Source organism: Delphinapterus leucas, chromosome 4, assembly GCF_059928025.1.
Source record: "Delphinapterus leucas isolate spDelLeu-1000000601 "Yukka" chromosome 4, BTC_Dleu_Yukka2, whole genome shotgun sequence".
NCBI classification, from domain to species: Eukaryota; Metazoa; Chordata; class Mammalia; order Artiodactyla; family Monodontidae; genus Delphinapterus; species Delphinapterus leucas.
The window spans coordinates 54516045-54537920 of NC_143132.1; the positions used below are offsets into that span (position 1 = coordinate 54516045).

A 21876-nucleotide genomic window follows, 5' to 3' on the forward strand; every position below is an offset into this window, starting at 1 on the left:
TAAATATATTTGTGAGTGTATTTTTAAGAAATATTAATGATAAATTAAAAAGTGAAGGAGCTTTTTATATTTTGGAAACTGCTTCTTGTTTAATTAGACTTGTAAATCTGTGTTTTTACATTTTAAATTTTAGAATGAAAATAGAGAAAAAGCTTCAAAGCGAGAAGAGTACTATGCACATTTCTATTTCTGCTGAAATGACTATAGGTAACCTGCAAAGAAATGAGTTAACATGCTTCAGCCTTCTATAAAATATTTTAATGAAATGGAATGTAACTTATAAAGTACCAGTATTTGAGGTTTTTTCCTTAACAAATGAACCATAAGATTATAGCAGCCTGAGGTCTTTTTTTTCCCTCCAAAATGGGGGGGGGGCGTGGTGGATTTTTATATGTGCTATTGGGCAGATATTTAGGAAGTAGACAGACTGACATCTGTTTTTGACCTGAAAGCCTGTTATTTTACTGTCCATGTAAGGTTTTTGGTTTAGAAGTTTTGTCAGCCCCACAGCTTTGGGCTCTACAGCTTCTCCTCCTTGGTGTATAGCAAGAGTGTGTGTGTGTGTGTGTGTGTGTGAGTGAGAGAGAGAGAGAGAGAGACAGAGAGAGAGACAGAGAGAGAGACAGAGAAAGAAAGTGGCAGGTTGTTGATGGAGTGATGGAGTGTCTGGACATCTTTGGTCCGTCTCCTTTGCCCAGTTAGAGCCTTAGTGTTTGTGACCTAAAGGGCCCTTCCATGCGTCCTTCTCAAGAGCCATGGAACTTGCTCACCACATCTGTGAAGCTCAGTGTGGCTTTCAGCTCCATCTCTCAGGACCAGACACAAGGTGCTATCCTCTACTTGGTGCCACAATGGATATATAAGTATCTCTCCACAAAGCCTGTAATTCTTTCATTAAACCCCCATTTTCTGGTCAGTCATTGCTGGATTTGGCCTTTTAAGAATTTCTATCCAGGTATTTCAGAAGGTTAAATATCTTTATGTGCATAAATTCCTTCAATTCCTTAAATATAAACTATTATAGAGAAAATAAAATTTTATAAAGTTTCAAAGGTTAATGTTTCCATTTCAGAGGTAATGCATGAATACATTTTTTCTTTGCCAAAACCCGATACATTTGAGAATAACTATAATCCTGTTTTATTTTTCCCACTATTTACTAATTTCTGAAGTTATTTTAATTTAAAATAAAAAGTGTTTTAGTTGCTTGCTGGCTTACTGGCTTACATGTTCAGCGCCTTGCTTCTCTCTCTTGAAAGGAAGCTTCATGAGAACAGGGCCCTTTGTTTTGCTTGCTCCATATACCTAGTGCTTATAACAGGGTCTGGCACATATTAAACACTCAATAAATGTTTGTGAATGAATGCTGAATGAATAAAAGATAAGAAGAAATTTCCTTTTGACTTTCACTCCTAGTCTTAATGTTTGCTGTCAGCCCCACCAATTCCCCAAGCTAGCTACTTTATCAGTTAGGTGTGTTTTCTTTTAACTTTATTTATAATGCCATTTCCCAGGGGACACTGACAGTTTTTATGTAGTCAACTTTGTCAATCTTTTCCTTCTTGCTTTTCTTTTTGTACTTTAAGAAGGTCTTTCCTACCCCAGTGTCATTGATATACTCCCTTGTATATTCTTTTATACATGTATGTGTTTGATTCTCATGTTTAAGCCTTTTAAAAAGTCTGTCTGAAATTTATTGTTAATATTGTGAGGTGGAGATCAATCTTTTTACCCCTCTTCTCCCATCACCCCCACGCCCAAACACACACACACACACACACACAACTGGTTGTCCTAGCTCCATCTGTAGAATAGTGTGTGCTTTCTCTAACTAATTTGAAATGCTTTAATCATGTACAAATATTTTGGAACTTAAATACTGTGTTCTATTGATGTATTTTTCTGTTTTTGTGGAAATGATAGATTGAATTATATAGTTTTAAAATACCTCTCTTACTGGTTTTATTAGTTTGTCAGTTTATTCTCTTGGAGATTTTCTTACATAAAGTCAAATCATTAAGTCACTAATGAATGATAGTTGTGTTGCCTTGTCCAGTGTTTTCCTTTTTCCGTTTTTCTTTTTATTTTTGCTTTTGGTTAATGCATTGACTAGTACCTCTGGTACAATGCTGATTACTCCTGGTGAATAGTGTACATCCTTTCTTGTATATATATTTAGATATTTTATTTATTTATTTTTTTATTGGCCACGCCACATGGCATGTGGAATCTTAGTTCCCAGACCAGAGCTCAAACTCGTGCCCCCTACTCTATTAGAAGTGCGAAATCTTAACCACTGGACCACCAGGGAAGTCTCTATATTTACATATTTTAATGCATCTAATATTTGACTACTATGAATGGTGTTTTTATGTCCTTCTCTTAGATCTTTTTTTATCAGATTAAGGAAATTCTCTCCTATTCTTAGCTAAGACATTTTATCATGAATGTGTAGTAAAATAGTTTGTTGACCTGATCATGTCATTTTTTTCTTTTACCTCTTAATATAGTGAATTGCATTGATACATTTTCTGATGGCAATCATCCTTACATTTCTGGGCTAAACTCTATTTGATGTTATTCTTCTCATACCCTGTTTTATTCCATTTTTAAATTTTACTTAAGACTTTTATATCTACTTTGAAGTGTGATGGAACAATAATTTTTCTTTTCTTTGCTATTCTTACCTGGTTCTTGAATGGGGTTAAGTGAGCCTCACTTATGGAACGGTTTGTTTCAGGTGAAAGTTGTTTATTCTGAATGCTTGTGTATTAGAGCTCCTATAAAACTCCCTCAGGCTAGTGCCTTATTTGAGGATGTAGACCTTCGGCCAGTTGCTTTAATTTTTTTACCTCGGTTAGTGTGGTGTTGGTTTTTCTGCTTGTTCTTTGGTAAGTTTTGATAAGTTATAGTTTGTTAGGAAGCCATCCATTTCATACAGACTTTAAAATTTTTGGTGTGAGGTTGTTCTTAGTGTTTTCTTATAATGCTTAATTTTTCTCTGTCTCTAGTATTTCTCATTTATTCTTATTCTTTCTTTTTTGTTCTTGTTTTCTAGTGCTTGTTTTGAAATAATTCATTTATTTTCAAACTTTAATTCTCTAAAATGTCATTTGTCTCACTATTTTCAATGAGTACCATGTTGGTGACATCTCACAGTTTTCTTACGTAGTGCGGTCATTGTCAGTTTGAAATATAAAAAAATTGCACTTTGATTTGCTCTTTAACCAATACGCCCCCCCCCCTTTTTTTTTTTTTTTTGTGGTACGCGGGCCTCTCACTGTTGTGGCCTCTCCCGTTGCGGAGCACAGGCTCCGGCCCCGCAGGCTCAGCGGCCATGGCTCACGGGCCCAGCCGCTCCGCGGCATGTGGGATCTTCCTGGACCGGGGCACGAACCCGTGTCCCCTGCATCAGCAGGCGGACTCTCAACCACTGCGCCACCAGAGAAGCCCCAATACGCTACTTTTAGAAATAAAGTTCCCAGTTAAATTTTTTTGGCTGTCATTTTATTATTGATTTCTTTTCTTTTGCATATTCTTTTTTTAACCTTTTAAAAATTGAACTATAGTTAATTTACAGTGTATTAGTTTCAGATGTGTAGCAAAGTGATTCAGTTATACACACACGCATATACACACACACATATACACACATATTGTTTTTCTGATTCTTTTCCATTATAGGTTATTATAAGATATTGAATATAGTTCCCTGTGGTATACATTAGGTCCTTGTTTATTTTTTATATAGTAGTGTGATATGTTAATCTCAAACTCCTAATTTATCTATTTTGTTTGTTAATTGATTTCATACCTTATTGTATTTAGGTTAATGAATGTGGCCTGCAGGATAACAATATTTAGGAATTTTTTTTTTAAGTGAATGTTTTTTTTAAAAAAAATTTTATTTATTTATTTATTTATGGCTGCATTGGGTCTTTGTTGCTGCACGTGGGCTTTTCTCTAGTTGCGGTGAGCAGGGGCTACTCTTCATCGCGGTGCACGGGTGCCTCTTGTTGCAGGGCACGGCCTCTAGGCACACGGGCTGAGTAGTTGTGGCTTGTGGGCTCTGGAGTGCAGGCTCAGTAGTTGTGGCACATGGGCTTAGTTGCATTGCAGCATGTGGGATCTTCCCAGACCAGGGCTTGAACCTGTGTCCCCTGCATTGGCAGGTGGACTCTTAACCACTGCACCACCAGGAAAGCCCCAGGAATTGTTAATTTAGCCTTTGCTGTCCACTATATGATCAGTCTCTGAGTGTTTCATGTCTTCAAAAAGAATGTGATTTCTTTTCATGTGGAGTCCAGAGTGTTACATATGAAATGTCTGTTAGGTTAATATTATATCTGTTAGGATAAGTTGAATATGTTATTCCTATCCTTCATAACATTATTTTTCTTTTACTTTATCTGTTATTTTCTGAGAGGGGTATTTTAAAGTCTGTCAGTGTGATTTGATTGTGATTTGTTAATTTCTGCTATTTGAAAATGTTTTCTTTTTGTATTTCAAAAACTGTGTTGTTACATGTATAAGAATCAGTGACTCTTATTCACTCTTGGAAGATTATTCTTTTTGGCAATGTAAATATTTCTTTTTCCGTTTTGATGATTTTTCTCCTTGATTTCTTTTTTGTCTGGTGTCACTGTTGCTATATGTACTTTCTCTTTCCATTTGCCTGCTGTATAGTTTCATATCCCTGAATTTTAAAACTTTATGTGTCATCTTGTTTTAAGATGTCTTTTATGGATGTGGACATAGATTTTTATTTTTTAATTTAGTCTGAGCATGTCTCTGACAGTGTGTTAATATTTACTGTGACTTACACCTGCTAATATTTTTATATTACCCTCTCTTTGTTTCCATTTTCCATACTATCATTGGAATGATCACATTTCTTTGTTTTATTCTTTTTTTGCTCTGCTGGTTTGAATAGCATACCTTTCTTTCCTACTTCATTATCACTTTTGTTTGTTTGCTTGTTTGTTTATTTGTTTTCTTTCAGTTTTATTTAGATGTAGTTGACATACGTCTCTGTGCAAATTTAAGGTATAGAGAATTAATGATTTGACTTACATATATTATGAACTGTTTACTACAGTAAGTTTAGTTGACTTAATATCCATCATCTCATATAGATTCCCTCCACAAAAAAAGAAAAAAAACGTTCTTTAACTTTTAGGATTTACTGTCTTAGCATCTTTCAAATATACCATACAACAGTGTTAACTAGTTATCATGCTGTACATTACATCCCCAGTACTTATTTATATTATAACTGGAAGTTTGTATCTTTTGACCCCCTTCCTCCAATTCCCCCACCTTCACTATATATATATATATATATATATATATATATATTTTAAATAAATTTATTTATTTATTTTTGGCTGTGTTGGGTCTTCATTGCTGCACACGGGCTTTCTCTAGTTGTGGCGAGATGGGGCTACTCTTTGTTGCGGTGTGTGGGCTTCTCATTGCTTTGGCTTTTCTTGTTGTGGAGCACAGGCTCTAGGCGCATGCAGCCTCAGTAGTTGTGGCTCGCAGGCTCAGTAGTTGTGGCTCGTGGGCTGTAGAGCACAGGCTCAGTAGTTGTGGCTTGGGGGCTGTAGAGCGCAGGCTCAGTAGTTGTAGTGCATGGGCTTAGTTGCTCTGCAGCATGTGGGATCTTCCCAGACCAGGGCTCGAACCCATGTCCCTTGCATTCTTAACCACTGAGCCACCAGGGAAGCCCCACAATATATTTTTAACATGTGTATTTAAACATGTTTTTCTTATAATGTCTGGAGTTGTAGGTATCTAGCTTTTCTCTGAATAAGAGAAGAACTTAAGCATGCTCTTATTTTCCCCTGTTCTCTGTTTTCAGCCTTTTAGGTTGATAAAGACAAGTTTCCCCCTGAATTATTATTAAAAGTGGAAGTGTGGTATCTCTTCTGTGGATAAGTCTTTTTTCTTTTTTATGATAATTTTAAAGATTTTTGCTTTATCCTTGTTACTCAGAATTTCTGTTTGATGTGTGTGTTTCTGTTTTTAATTTATCCCAGTTGGTACTCAGTGAGTGACTTCTTTCAATGTGAAGCTTTATTCCTTTGGAATTATGTTCTTCAATTATGCCAAATTCTCAAATACTCTATTTTCAGATATTGCCTCTCCGTCACTGTCTATTCTCACCTCTTGGAATTGCAAATAGATCTGTCCTCTGGGTCTCTGAAAACTTTTCTTTTTTTTTACCTTTTATTTCTTTATCCTTTTCTTTTGCATTCTGAAGAAATCTTTGGCCCACTAACTCCTTCTTCAGTGGTATTCTTTTAGTGGTATCCTACTATTCATATTCAGTCTTTTAGTTCAGTAAATACATTTTTCATTTCCAAGAGGTCCAGAGTTTCATTTCCAGGATTCAAGTTTCTTTTTATATATATACAGATGATTTTGAAACACCTGTCAAGTATATGTCTGATACAACCATATAGCTTTCAACAATCATACAGACCTGTGTTCACATCTTGTTTGACCACCAGTTAACTGTGTTATGGCTGGTTACTTGATGCCTCTATTTAAGCTTCAATTTTCTGGCAAAATTGTGATAAAATATCACTGTGCTATCTTGGTGTGGGGATGAAATTCTGTAATTGTAATACTATTAGCTAACTTACTAGATACTACATGTCAGAAACTGTACTAGGTTATTTTACTCACAACTGTTACCTCATTTAAGTTAGCAATTCCTTTTCAACAAACCTAAGAAAATATCCTAAATATGATAGTTTCTTGTATCTTATTCCCCTGAAAGCAGCTGATCATGTTGTTCTAGTTGTTGAAATTCATTGCCTTAAGCAAATCTTTGATCACTGGTTCTACTGGCTTCTCAAACTTACTAAGTAAACAGTATTTTTAAGAGAGGTATGTTTGGCCTACCTTTGACTGTGTTTCTTATTTAGAGTAATTTCTTTGTTCTTCTTTCCCCCCCTGCTCAGTGTTTGGTCCCTGTGTGTGTGCGTGCATCATTTAATCCACTTCTTGGGATATGTTAGTTGAGCTACTCACCACTGGTGCAGCTTCTCTCCTGTTTGCCATTTATTGTGCAGGACATTTGCTCTTTCTGAAAGGATAATGTACTTATTTTGTGAAGAAGTCATTTAGCAACATAATATGAAAGGGTAAATAAAGGTTATGGGACATTATATCATGCTAGACTAAGAGACTGAAAATATTACCCAGAAAGTACACTTGGATGGTACAGTTATTTCTGAACAGAACCACTGTGTGCTGGTGACTACTTCTGAAATTCTGTGTTGCCTGAACCTTCTGGAATTGCAGTATTCAGCTGGTCCTTTTGTTACTTCTCAGCAATTCCTAGTGAACGGGTTTGTGACAGTCATTTATTTTTTTTTAAATAAGAGCAAATAATTAAAAACTCATTTAATACATTGTCTTGAGACAGTTGGTACCCATCAAAGGGCTAGTTTACTGAGATGGTTACTCTTCAGAGAAGCCAAAAATGCCTGAAATGGACTGGAGATCTTCATGTGTTAAAAGTAATTGTATGTTAGTCTTTAAATGCTTTATGATTCAGTAAACTCTTAACATGTTACCTCCTTTCTTTGTAGTCTTCTGATTGTTAGTATGTTTACAAATTCTTCTTAAAAAAAGGTTAAAATTACTATCAATATGGAATAATCATTTCAGTGTTTAATATACAAATATATGAAGAGGCTGATTTTTTTAAAGTAACATTTAAATTATCAACCATTGAAATAAACGATTATATTTATTGAAGTATAACTGTGAAAGCTAATCTTTTTTGGGAAATATTATATTGATTTACTTCTGTTATAGTAAGAGGCCCATTTTACAGAATATAAAACAACAAAAATTCATTAATTGATGTTATTAAATGTCACACTATTTGTTAATTGTGAATTCAAAAGAAGTCAGTGCCTTTAATTTACTACCAGTATACCAATTCATGTATTTTTGGCTTATTTAAAAATTCTGAGCAAATATGCAACTCATATACTAATTTTTAATGTTATCCCAATTTAGTTATTAAAAGATTAACCAAGTAGAAACAATGAAACGATTCTGTTCAGTCTTACACCCTTATTATAGGAATAAGATCATATTCACAATAATCAACCTACATTATTGCAACTGTTTTTCAATGTTTCACAATTTTGTTCCTTTAATAATGTACATAGATTAAATCTAAATAACAGCAAAAAGAATCAAATATGTCTTATGGAGATTAAGAAGTATTCTCCTTGAAGATTTCTTAGTCAGATCATCTGGTATCCTTGTATAAGCTGAGAATTTCTTGAGATACAAATAATAAATATATTTGTGAAAATGTTATGTAGGCTTTAAAAATGAAACTGTAGATTAAACATAGGTACAGTTTTTTTTTTTTTTTTTTTTTTTTTTTACAGTACGCGGGCCTCTCACTATTGTGGCCTCTCCCGTTGCGGAGCACAGGCTCCGGACCTGTAGGCTCAGCGACCATGGCTCACGGGCCCAGCCGCTCCGCGGCTTGTGGGATCTTCCGGGACTGGGGCACGAACCCGTGTCCCTTGCATCAGCAGGCGGACTCTCAACCACTGCGCCACCAGGGAAGCCCATAGGGACAGTTTTATTGACTATTTTCAGTAGATTTAAGAGGAAATGCGCAGTTTTGGTTTTTTGGGACAGTCCTAATTTAAAATCTCCTCTCTCATTGTCTTCATAAATACACTAACATTTTTTCAGCTTATGTGTCTCCATTTTGGGTTTGGAAAATACATGTGGGTAATAAAAATAATTTAGGAGCTATCATTTATTGAACAGTCATTATGATAAGGCAATATGGGTTCAAGGATATATCACTTATTCTTGCCAAAAACTGGAGGTAAGAATTACAAACATCCCCATTTTATAAATGAGAAAATTGAGATCCAGAAAGTGAAGTAACTATCCATGATCACACAGCTAATAGAGGACTCTAGATTCAAACCCACCATTCTTTTACTCCAAGATAACATTATAGTAAGTTATAATTGGGTATAGGTTGTTTTACTCTTCTTTGCAATATAGCAGCTTTACATTGATCTTTCAAGAAATGTCATTTCAAATACATACATATCTTTAATTATTAGCTATTAAATCTTAGGCTGCTCTTTGGAAATTATGAAGAATAAAGGATCACATCACAGATATTTTGGTACTTGTAACACTTAGCACAGTGTCATGCATAATAATAAGCCCTCAGTAATTGTTTGTTGAAATGAAATAAGGAAAATTCCTCATTGGGAGCGTGATGAATAAAAATGGGTAAAAACATATGTGACAAATATTTAAAAATTCAGCTTTCAAGTCACCGTTATTAATGTGATTTAGAGATGAAAACTGAATGCTTAAGAATATCTCTTGACCCCTTGTTCTGTGTTGTCCTTCCACATTACAAAAAGACAGATTTATTTTTCAGAAGGAATGACTCAAGGCTGTAGAGGGCAGTGTAAACCAGCTCGAGTGGACTTCGTGGGTTAGAGAGGTGCTATAATAGTCGCTGTGGTCCAGATATCCACATAGGGTTAACACCCCAGGTATCTGACCACTGGTTATTAGAATGGTCTCACACTTAAAAACAGAGAAGGATGAATGAAAGGTGTATTGGAACCAAAGAATTACATAAACCCACGAAAAGGCTGGCAGTTAGACATTCACCATTTGTATCCTTATAAACTCTAGTGGAAGAACCAGGATCATTACCTGGATAATCTAGGCCTAAAAACATTTTTGTCTCAGTGAACTTGATAAAGTTTCTTGTAAAGAATTTTCTTTCCTCATTAGTTGTGTAAGTAAACAACTTGAATTAAAAATAGTAACACCCTCAGTTGTATTCCCCTTTTCCTTTCCCCACCTCACCACTTGATGAACACATACACTATTTAGTTGTGTATCAAATTATGCACCATAGTAAATTTTAAAAACATTTAATGATAACAATTCAGGTTTATTTGGTATTGTCTCATTTTGTTGCCAGTATTCAGGGACAGTTTGATTATCCAAGGCTTGCTTGATTTTATCACTGTCCTGGTGAATAAGATGTTTTTGGACTATATTTTGTAGTGAGTGGCCTAGGTTTTCATTTAGGAAAAGAAAAACCCCAAACCTATCAGCTCACAAATATTTCAGTTTTTGGCAGAATTGCCACCAGTGTTGCCTACACTGACCACCTGATGGGGATAGATATCTGTAGTCTGAACAAATACCGCATGGGATTATGTTAGTTATAATACTAATTTTTATTGAAATGCTGTATCATCTGTCCATTTCTCTTAGCTTTTTGGTTTTGGCTCTAGATGAATACAATTTCCATAGCTGAAAATTTCATAAGTAACAATCATATCTTGAATAACTGCAGACGCAGTACTGGTCATTGTACTAATTTCCCTGGGTAATTATGTGTAATTTAAATAATTTTAATAGGCATGTAGTTCTTGAATAGCGTACTATCTCGAAAGTTAATAAAAATGGTAAAGCAGGTTTTCTAAATGTAGATAAGTGAAGCATGTGTGTCAGAAATTAGAGAAGTGCTGACTTCAAATCTTTCTGTTGTATGTTTGACAATTTAAAATGTGATGAGAACCAAGGAATATATAGTTCAGAAAAACTAACTTTATATTTTTAGATCCCATCCATATTCTCATTTGATTCTCAGAACAACCTAGAGTGAAGTCAGTGTTGCCATTATTATCTTTGTAGATGCGGGGAAACTGAGGTTCAGGCCATCTGAGGAATGTGCTGAAGTTGAGGTGGCTTGTAAATCATAATGCTACAACTGGAACCCAATCCTGCCTATGGTGTTTGCTTAGAATTAAATGGCTGTTTTATGATTTTGTTGGCATATGCATAAGTGATTTCTTCAATACAATTTTTTAAAATAAATTAATTTTATCTATTTATTTATTTTTGGCTGAATTGGATCTTCGTTGCTGTATGTTGGCTTTCTCTAGTTGCCGTGAGCGGGGGCTACTCTTCGTTGCGGTGCACGGGCTTCTCACTGCAGTGGCTTCTCTTGTTGCGGAGCACGGGCTCTAGGCGTGTGGGCTTCAGTAGTTGTGGCGCGTGGGCTCTAGAGTGCAGGCTGAGTAGTTGTGGTACACGGGCTTAATTGCTCTGCAGCATGTGGGATCTTCCCGGAACAGGGATCAGAACCCGTGTCCCCTGCATTGGCAAGCGGATTCTTAACCACGGCGCCACCAGGGAAGCCCTTCAATACATTTAAGAATCAAAACGCTACCTACATTTTGCTGAATAAATAACTGACTTTTTTAAAGCCCAAGAATATGTTAACTAGAAATTCTCAATAACTTGTTTACAATTTCAACTTAATGGTCTCACCAATTCACTAACTTTGGGGTAGTTTCTAGTTTTCAGTTTTGCTTTAGGTACAAGTCAACATAATGAGGCTTGATCCATCGATCGATCTGTCTGTCTGTCTATCTATCTGGTTAGTTATTTTTACCCTGTGAATTTTGTTTTATTATTAGGGTCTTGGGTCTTTGGCTACAAGGGACTGAGCAAAACTTTTCTTATGACTTTTTATTCTCCCATCGCTGTTTATAAACATTAAATCACAAGAATAAATTTATTTTTTTTTTACTGCATCTCTGAAAGGCACATAAAATTTGTTGCCATAAATCCCATTAATTAAAACACTAAAAAAGATCTCTAATACACCTGTTCCTCTCTAAAGGGAGGGGGTGGACCATTGTGTGGTACTGTTGCTGTGTGAAGCACAATGTGATTCACCGAGCAAGGAAGTGAATGAACATTTAAAAATTTAAAAATTTATCAAAACAATTTTTCCCAACAAAAATTAGTAGGAACAGAAGGAAATGTTGGAAGATGAAGTTGTCCTACTTCTGTCTTCCCAGGAGAGGACTTTGAGGCTTACTTTAAGCGTGTATGACTTTTGGCAAGTTACTTAAACTCTGTAAATCTCAGTTTCCTCATCTTTAAAGTGGGATAATAGTAGTACCTGCCTCACTGACTTTTGAGAGAAATAGTGAGATTAAAACATGTAAATGGCTTCTTGGCATATGGTATTCTCTAAGTAATTGATGATAATAGCAGTAGCTCTTGTTGCTGCAATACTCTGCAATGAAAATCCATTCAGAGCTAACGTCCAGTGATAGCAAAAGGAGTGGAAAGGAAAGAGCAAATGAGTGAAGAATAGGTAACTAGACTCCATGAGGGCTTAGCAACTGGTGTGATCTGGGTGTTGAAGTTTAGGGAGTGCCAAGGTGACTGTGATCATTTCAGCATAGGGGGCTGTTTAAGAGATGGTGTCCTCCCTTACCCCAAGAACACAGGATTTCAAAGAAATATTGAGGCAAAATAGTAGGTTAAAAAACTCAGGATAACTTCTGTTTTTATTTGACACACTTGTTTTAATAAATTTATATTTAACATTCACCATTTTTAAATGCTTCTAAGTAAAGTGCCTTTTGTTGTTGTTCTAAGTAATTCAAGTGTTCGGTACTAATTTGTTTGGCTAGTGAATGGCAAAATTTCTGCCATTGCTCTATTTAAAAGCTCAGCTCTTCTTTAAGACAAACAGTATCTGGAAGCATGGCCAGGTACATTTACTGCACTGTTAAGAGGAGTGGGGGGAGTAGTCAGGAAGCATGTAGGTGGGAAGGGTTTCCTGTTTCCAGGCAACAGCGAGGAGCTACCGAGGGAAAGCAACTTGAATATAAATTCATTCAGGGTAGGACATTTTACCACACTGCCTTCTAGCCGGTGGGGACACAGACTCGATTCTGGAAGAGAGGGTGGAGTTTAAACTTCATTTGTCAATGGGTAAAGTTTCTGGAAACCCATTTCTCTTCAGGTTTTGTGTGTACAAAAAATATAACGTACTAGCGGCCAGGTTAGAATTTTACAGTGTTTTGAAAACAGTAGCACCTGCGTGTTCGCCTCCTTTCCCCTTTTCCAGAAGCACGGGGCGTTCTGTGGCTTCACTGCCCTGCCTGTCTGCTGTGAGAGCAGAGGGGCTCTTGGCCTTGGAACAGGCGCCTTCCTCGCCCGCCTCCATCTGCAGGAAGGAGGGAGAAGCACAGCGCCCTCGCCCACCGGGAGGTGCTTCCTCCTCCGGTGAAGCCAGCGCCAGGTTCACCGAGTGCAGAGGGGAAAGAGTCCCTCCCGCGCCCCGGGCCATGCGGAGTGCGGGCCGGTCACCTGCCTGTGGCTTTTTCCCCGTGCTGTCCAATGCAGGGAGAGTGGTGGATTTGCAAGAGAGGAAGACGCCGTCTGCAGAAGGCAGCTACCTGATTGGGGTGGGGGGAGTTGATTTTGAGCCTTTCGAGGTATTAAAAAGGGTGGATGTGTACATACTGGTCCCTCGCAGCTCTTGTAACTGATAACAGTAACTGTCTGGGCTCCGAAGGACCCTCCGGTTTTATACTTCCGCCCTGGAGTGCGTGGGTGGGCGTCGAGTTTAGAACCGGTGAGAAAAACCCCAGGAGGGTCGCACACCTGGAAAAGAGTCGCCAGTGTAGAATGCCATCTTTCCTCACTTTCACGTTGGGTCCCCTCTAGAGTGTCGAGGCGAGCTACTTTTCTTTTAATATCTGGTTTTCATTGTTTCATTAGACTACTCAGGTTTAAGAGTTTTCTTCAAAATCTCAGGCAGACAGCAGGTCTTGTGAAAGGGTGAGTGCGTAAGCACCCTGCAGATCTTGCTCTGGGAACTGCCCTCCGCTCAGGCAAGAGGAGAAGAGCAGGCGCTGTTGGTTGGGGGTCGGCCTGGAAGAGCCCTGCGTTTTACTGCTCGGTCTGGAGCCTCCCCGAGTGCTTCCAGGGACTGTAGGTGCTTTACACCCGCTAGTTAGTTTCGGGGCTACAGAAAGAGCTGCCCAGACGCTTAAGCAAACTTGCAGGATCCAAGCTGTATATTGGATCCCGTCTCACCATGTGTCCGAGGATGAATCACCCCTTGAAAGGTCTAATCTGTCTCCTTATTGTCCTGTCTAGAAGGGTCACATTATTCAAGTGTAACTCCTGAGAGCCTGGCAGGTCTTTTCAAACAAATGTTGATGGATGCCTTGCCGTCCCTCCCATCCCAACAGACTTCTTTATGCTTCTTTTTACATAGACACTTAACCTATGTTGAGGGTGCCTCTTTTACGACCAGAGAGAAGAAATTAAAGGAGTTTAATCCTCACGGTGTATAGTTTGTTCTTCCCCAGTTTGCACAGCGGCTTTTAGTCAGATGTCAAGCCGTATCCCTCTTTTCTGTACTTGTGTTCTCAGTATCCTGTGGGGACATTCAGAAAGGACCTATAGTAGAGTATCTTTTAGTTTTACTATCATTTTCTGTAGAATTAATTTTTCAATCTCGTTTTAAGAACATGATTTGGCAAGTTCTGGGGTATTTTTGTTATTTATGTAATATAATTGTATATATCTAGCAGTGGATTTTGTAACCCCAAGTAACTGGGTTGTACTCATTTTAAATCAGTGCTGCAGATTTTAAAAAGCCAATAATCTTTTATGTAAAATTTGAATTACTTATGGCATTATATAGGCACTTAATCGGGTCTAGTTCATTTTAACCACTTGACATTAGTTATAGAGTTTAATTTCAGTTAGAGGAAATTATAAACGATTAATGTTAAAAAAAATAGATTCTAGGGCTTCCCTGGTGACGCAGTGGTTGAGAGTCCGCCTGCCTATGCAGGGGACACGGGTTTGTGCCCCGGTCTGGGAAGATCCCACATGCCACGGAGCCTGCGCTCCGCAATGGGAAAGGCCACAACAGTGAGAGGCCTGCGTGTCGGAAAAAAAAAAAAAAAAAAAAAAGATTCTATATATCATAGTTTTCTAAAAGTGAAAAAATAGTTTTAGTTTACCAGGAGTTTATGTTGGCTGTTAATCTGATTTTTAAAGACGTTGCTTCTGTTGTGCTAGCATTGTGGATGGAAGATAAGTCTTAAATCCAAGGTTTTTTGTTGTTAATTTTTTCCTTATTATTATTCTCACTATCTCCTTCATCATTGTCATCCTTGCTCTTTCTTTAAATATTCAATATTGTTATTTTATACCAGCACGTTCATATGATAATATATATTAACAATCTGTTTTATTTTACTGAAGAGTCAAAAGTAAGATTTCCATGTGGGATTCAATTAGTAAAGGAACATTATCTTTTGATGTCAGTCACTCTGAACTTCAGTTGAATTTTTTTTCTTTTTTTGCAGTACACGGGCCTCTCCCGTTGCGGAGCACAGGCTCCGGACGCGCAGGCTCAGCGGCCATGGTTCACGGGCCCAGCCGCTCCGCGGCATGTGGGATCCTCCCGGACCGGGGCACGACCCCGTGTCCCCTGCATCGGCAGGCGGACTCTCAACCACTGCGTCACCAAGGAAGCCCCTAGTTGGTTTTTTAATAGTGAAGTATTTACCCAAAATCTGACTAATATATAGGTATGCTATCAGGAAAAAAAAATATCCTGTGGGTTAGAAATATTAAACATTCAATATTTTTATTTATTTAAAATTTTTTTTAATTTTTAATTTTTTAATTGGGGTAGAGTTGCTTTACAATGTTGTGTTAGTTTCTGCTGTACAATGAAGTGAATCAGCTATATGTGTACATATATCCCCTCTGTCTTGGACCTCCCCGCCATCCCACCCATCCAGGTCACCACAGGGCGCTGAACTGAGTTCCCTGTGCTATACAGCAGGTTCCCACTAGCTATCTGTTTTACACATGGTAGTGTATATATGTCAGTCCCAATCTCCCAATTCATCCCCCTCCACTCCCCCCACCCTCGTGTCCACACGTCTGTTCTCTACGTCTCTGTCTCTGTTCCTGCCCTGCAAATTGGTTCATCTGTACCATTCTTCTAGATTCCACATATATGCGTTAACATACGATATTTGTTTTTCTCTTTCTGACTTACTTCACTCTGTATGACAGACTCTAGGTTCAGCCATGTCTCTACAAATGACCCAATTTCATTCCTTTTTATGGCTGAGTAATATTCTTTATCCATTCCTCTGTTGATGGACATTTAGGTTGCTTCCATGTCCTGGCTATTGTAAATAGTGCTGCGATGAACATTGGGGTGCATATGTCTTTTTGAATTATGGATTTCTTAGGGTATATGCACACTAGTGGGATTGCTAGGTCATATGGTAATTCTATATTTAATTTTTTAAGGAACCTCCATACTGTTCTCCATAGTGGCTGTATATCAGTTTACATTCCCACCAACAGTGCATGAGGGTTCCCTTTTCTCCACATGCTCTCCAGCATTTATTGTTTGTAGATTTTTTGATGATGGCCATTCTGAACAGTGTGAGGTGATACCACATTGTAGTTTTGATCTGCATTTCTCTAGTAGTTAGTGATGTTGAGCATCTTTTCATGTGCCTCTTGGCTGTCTGTGTGTCTTCTTTGGAGAAATGTCTATTTAGGTCTTCTGTCCATTTTTTGATTAGGTTGTTTGTTTTTTGATATTGAGCTGCATAAGCTGCTTGTATATTTTGGAGATTAATCCTTTGTCAGTGGTTTCGTGTGCAAATATTTTCTCCCATTCTGAGGGTTGTCTTTCCGTCTGGTTTATGGTATTTGCTGTGCAAAAGCTTTTAAGTTTAATTAGGTCCCATTTGTTTATTTTTGTTTTTATTTTCATTACTCTAGGAGGTGGGTCAAAAAAGATCTTGCTGTGATTTATGTCAAAGTGTGTTCTGTGTTTTCCTCTAAGAGTTTCATAGTGTCTAGTCTTACCTTTAGGTCTTTAATCCATTTGGAGTTTATTTTTGTGTATGGTGTTAGGTATTGTTCTAATTTCATTCTTTTACATATAGCTGTCCAGTTTTCCCAGCACCACTTATTGAAGAGACTATCTTTTCTCCATTGTATATTCTTGTTTCCTTTGTCATAGATAGGTAACCATAGGTGTGTGGGTTTATCTCTGGAATTTTTTTCCTGTTCCATTGATCTATATTTCTGTTTTTGTGCCAGTACCATACTGTCTTGATTACTGTAGGTTTGTAGTATAGTCTGAATTCAGGGAGCCTGATTCCTCCAGCTCCATTCTTCTTTCTCAAGATTGCTTTTGTGTTTCCATATAAATTGTAAAATTTTTTGTTCTAATTCTGTGAAAAATGCCATTGGTAATTTGATAGGGATTGCATTCAATGTGTAGATTGCTTTGGGTAGTGTAATCATTTTCACATTATTGATTTTTCCAATCCAAGAACATGGTGTATCCCTCCATCTGTTTGTGTCATTTTTGATTTCTTTCATCAGTGTCTTATAGTTTTCTGAATACAGGTCTTTTATTTTCTTGGGTAGGTTTATTCCTAGGTATTTTATTCTTTTTGTTGCAGTGATAAATGGGATTGTTTCCTTAATTTCTCTTTCTGATTTTTCGTTGTTAATGCATAGGAATGCAGGAGATTTCTATGCATTAATTTTTTTTTTTTTAAAAGAAGATGTCGGGGGTAGAAGTTTATTAATTAATTTATTTATTTTTGTTGTGTTGGGTCATCGTTTCTGTGCGAGGGCTTTCTCTAGTTGTGGTAAGCAGGGGCCACTCTTCATCGCGGTGCGTGGACCTCTCAGTATTGCGGCCTCTCTTGTTGTGGAGCACAGGCTCCAGACATGCAGGCTCAGTAGTTGTGGCTCACGGGCCTAGTTGCTCCACGGCATGTGGGATCCTCCCAGACCAGGGCTCGAACCCATGTCCCCTGCCTTAGCAGGCAGATTTTCAACCACTGCGCCACCAGGGAAGCCCTGTGCATTAATTTTGTATCCTGTGACTTTACCAAATTCATTGATTTGCTCTAGTAGTTTTCTCGTGGCATCTTTAGGATTTTCTATGTATAGTATCATGTCATCTGCAAACGGTAACAGTTTTACTTCTTCTTTTCCAATTTGTATTTCTTTTATTTCTTTTTCTCCTCTGATTGACATGGCTAGGACTTCAAAAACTATGTTAAATAATAGTAGTGAGAGGGGACATCCTTGTCTTGTTCCTGATCTTAGAGGAAATGCTTTCAGTTTTTCGCCTTTGAGAATGATGTTTGCTGTGGGTTTGTCATATATGGCCTTTACTCTGTTGAGGTAGGTTCCCTCTATGCCCATTTTCTGGAGAGTTTTTAACATGAATGGGTGTTGAATTTTGTGCAAAGCTTTTTCTGCATCTATTGAGATGATTATATGGTTTTTGTTCTTTAATTTGTTAATACGGTGTATCATATTGATTGATTTGCGCATGAAGAATCCTTGCATCCCTGTGATAAATCCCACTTGATCATGGCGTATAATCCTTTTAATGTGTTGTTGGATATTGTTTGCTAGTATTTTGTTGAGGATTTTTGCATCTATGTTCATCCGTGTTACTGGTTTGTAATTTTTTTTGTGTGTGTGATATCTTTGTCTGGTTTTGGTATCCGGCTGATGGTGGCTTCATAGAATGGACTTGGGAGTGTTCCTTCCTCTGTAATTTTTTTGAAGAGTTTGAGAAGCATGGGTGTTAGCTCTTCTCATAGAGTTCACCTCTGAAGACTTCTGATCCTGGACTTTTGTTTTTTGGAAGTTTTTTTTTTTTTTTTTGCAGTACGCAGGCCTCTCACTGTTGTGGCCTCTCCTGTTGCAGAGCACAGGCTCCGGACGCACAGGCTCAGCAGCCATGGCTCACGGGCCCAGCCGCTCCGCGGCATGTGGGACCTTCCCAGACCGGGGCACGAACCCGTGTGCCCTGCATCGGCAGGAGGGCTCTCTACCACTGCGCCACCAGGGAAGCCCTAGTCAGTATTTTTATTGAGACACAAAATTTCATGATTTTAGTCTTCTGTAATTATGCGAATAAATGTTTAAATTTGGAGGACCTTAAGTCTACCTGATACCTAGTCTGTTGCTAACCTTTTAAATTGTTATTCGTAAGTGAATCCTTGAATGTTTTGCTTAAAGAACAATCTGTACTTAACAAGGAGCAAATTTAAACCAAGCTTCTGATTTTTTATAGAAGCTGCTAGTTTTGCCTTAAAATCCCTTTAATCATATTTTCACTTACTGAGCTTTTCAAGAGTAATCACACTTAAGTTCTGAAGTGTTGAATGGATAAAAGAGAAACTTAATACCTTTACCCCACATTTAGGAAAGGAATAGTTGTTTCCCTGTTTATGCTGAATCTTTTTTGGTGTTACAGGCCAGTGTCAGGATTCCTAGACTTGGGAATTATTCTTCTGTGATCCTGTATTTGTGCCCTGCTCCTACCAAGTCTGAATATTTTTTTCATTCTTCTGTCTTGCACGGGTGCTTTGTACATACTAGACAGGTAATAATTGTGGAATTAAGCAGAGTTTTTAAAAGGTAGATTTGAGAATGGAATGATACTCCAAATTATAATTAGTGTTTTGCTGGTTAGTCTCCTCTGCTGTGGGCATGAACTGACGTTGTTCAGGTTTTTGTACATCGCATACATCCTCCATACTTAACATCCTTGAGTTAGCTGTTTCTTTTACTTTGGAATCAGGAATTTAAGATAAGAAAGCTTACAAGTTTTATGTAAAGAGTACAATCTATCAACCACAGGGCAGAATTTATAGAATTTATTAAATCTAATTCTTAATCAAGAACTATGTCCTCTAACGAGTAGTCTGATATTTTTAGAAAAGAATAATGCTTTATAATTACTATCATTAAAATGTTTTTTAAATAAAATTTAGATTCTATTAATTTGTATACAGTATTACTACATCTGTAGCTGCATATTTATAAAGCATGTTTTATAATGTACATTTAAGTATAATACACACATATGTAAGCCAAAATATTCATTTATAAAAAAAGAATCTTTAACTTAAAAATTCTTTATTTCAAAGATTTCAGCAGAAGCAGTAGTTTCTTTTTAGCTTGTTAGGGCATTAGGTATTTTGGCAAACTTTCTGTTTAATAAAATATTCACATTAACTTGGTAGAAGTATTTTTTAAAGTACTTTCCATAGGTAGTAAACAGTTAGCAAGATTGTATACTTTTGGAAACATGTGGCAAAAATTTCTTCAGTATTTACCTTAAGTTTCAGCACACATATTAAATATGTGGAAAGTTTTTTTTTCATGACATTTTTCCGTTTTTTCCTGTAAGTTTGTGCCAGGTGACCACCTTCACCCATCTGCTTTGTTTTTAGGTCACATTGTATTTAGTTTTATCCAAGTATCCAGACAATGTTTATAAAACTAGGATATTTTAAAAAGGTATCGATTTTTTTACAAAAGCATTGAAATTATTTCTTTTTTTGTTGAAAGATTGTCTTAGTATGCCAGTTAAGTAGCCATCTTTGAAAACCCGGAGTCACCCAAATGCCAAACAATTAGAGCTTCCAGACATAAATTTCAACAAAGGAGAGTCTTCTCCCTGTTTCTTGTTTTCTGTGTTTGTTTTAAATCATGAGTGGAAAGCAGTTCTTTACTTACTTTAAAGAACTTTTTCTACCTTAAAGCTGTTGGCATATAAATAAGATAATACCTCCTGTGTTAATGTTTTGTCTCTGGGACTATAATTACCAGTTAAAGTGTAGTGCTTGGTAGTTTAAGTTCTAGGACCCGTTGTTTTTAACAGTTTTTAACTTTTAAAGAAAATGTAAGTTTAAATTTTAAACATTTCAATGATGATATATTTTCCTGCCTTGCTAAATAGAATATAACAAACATAATTTTACTGTTTTTGATAATTCAAAATTATCATTATTGCTGTTAGTATTAATAGAATGGTGTAGTATAAGCTATGGAGGTATCTTGTGCTCTTTGCTTCACTAAATCCTCTCTGCGTTGCTGGTCTTTAGAGAATGAACTGTGCTTTAATATTTTTTCTTGTTCCATTTTTCCTATCTCATTACATTTTTGACTCTTCTCAAGGCTGTTAGCAGCCTAGTTACATGATTTGTTTAGTAGTTAATGAAGCATATTGCAACAGGGATCAAAATAAAAATCAAGGTGTTGTGAAGTTTAAAGGCCTGCCTTCAATATATGTGACTTGTTGTGTATGAATAAAAACAAATCTTGACTACTCAGAGGGCTTTTAATGTTTTTTTTAGGCTTTAATCCTTTGTATTTCGAATAGTTAAAAGAGACTCAGAAGCAGACTTTCAGATTAACTGGGATGTTGCTGTGTTAGGTTTCTTGGTATAACTCTTAACTTTCAAAAAGGTTGGAAGGGAACTTGCAGATCAGCTACTCAACTACTTAATTATGAATGAGTAGACTGAGCGTGAATGATTTACACCTTATTATGAACAGCACAGTATACTAGATATTTGTAGTAATTAATGCTTCCTTTATCATGTTAAGAAGCAAACTGAGTCATTGAGAGTAGTTTTAAAATGTTAATTCAGGTTTAAGCAATATTTATTCCAGGGACTTCCCTGGTGGTCCAGTGGTTAAGACTCCGCGCTTCTACTGCAGGGGGCGTGGGTTCGATCCCTGGGCAGGGAACTAAGATCCCACATGTGTCTTGGCCAGGCCAAAAAAACCCCACAAAAGACAAAACCCAGAAATATTTATTCCAGTATGTTTATGGTTTTCTTCATGTATAGCCTGATTTCTACTGAGCCTGAGAGGATTAATGATTCTGCAAAACAGTCTTCAGTTTTGATTTCTGGAACTATTTTTTTATAGGGCTGTTGTTGTTTTAAGTGCCAGTCATTTCAATATTCAGGATAAATTGTACTTTAAATTATACATAGTATCTCTAATATTACTTGTCTGAAATTCAACTGATTTCACAGTTGGCTCGTTTATAACACCTGAATCAGATTATTGAAATGATGCTATTTTTTTTCTTTAGTTTACTATTTAGAATCAAAGTTAATAGTTTTTAATTTAGTT

General features: G+C 37.0%; 1 protein-coding gene across 10 annotated transcripts in view; it reads left to right on the forward strand.

Moving 5' to 3' along the window:
- The window catches only part of BBX (BBX high mobility group box domain containing), a 282463-nt gene that overhangs the window by 39391 nt on the left and 221196 nt on the right, over positions 1 to 21876 (forward strand). The window contains exon 4 of one of the 10 annotated variants that reach the window (XM_089910518.1): positions 134 to 207. The exons of the other annotated variants lie outside the window; for them this stretch is intronic. The gene's annotated coding sequence lies outside the window, so the exon portion shown is untranslated. The remainder of the gene's footprint in view (positions 1 to 133; positions 208 to 21876) is intronic. 10 annotated transcript variants of the gene reach the window in all.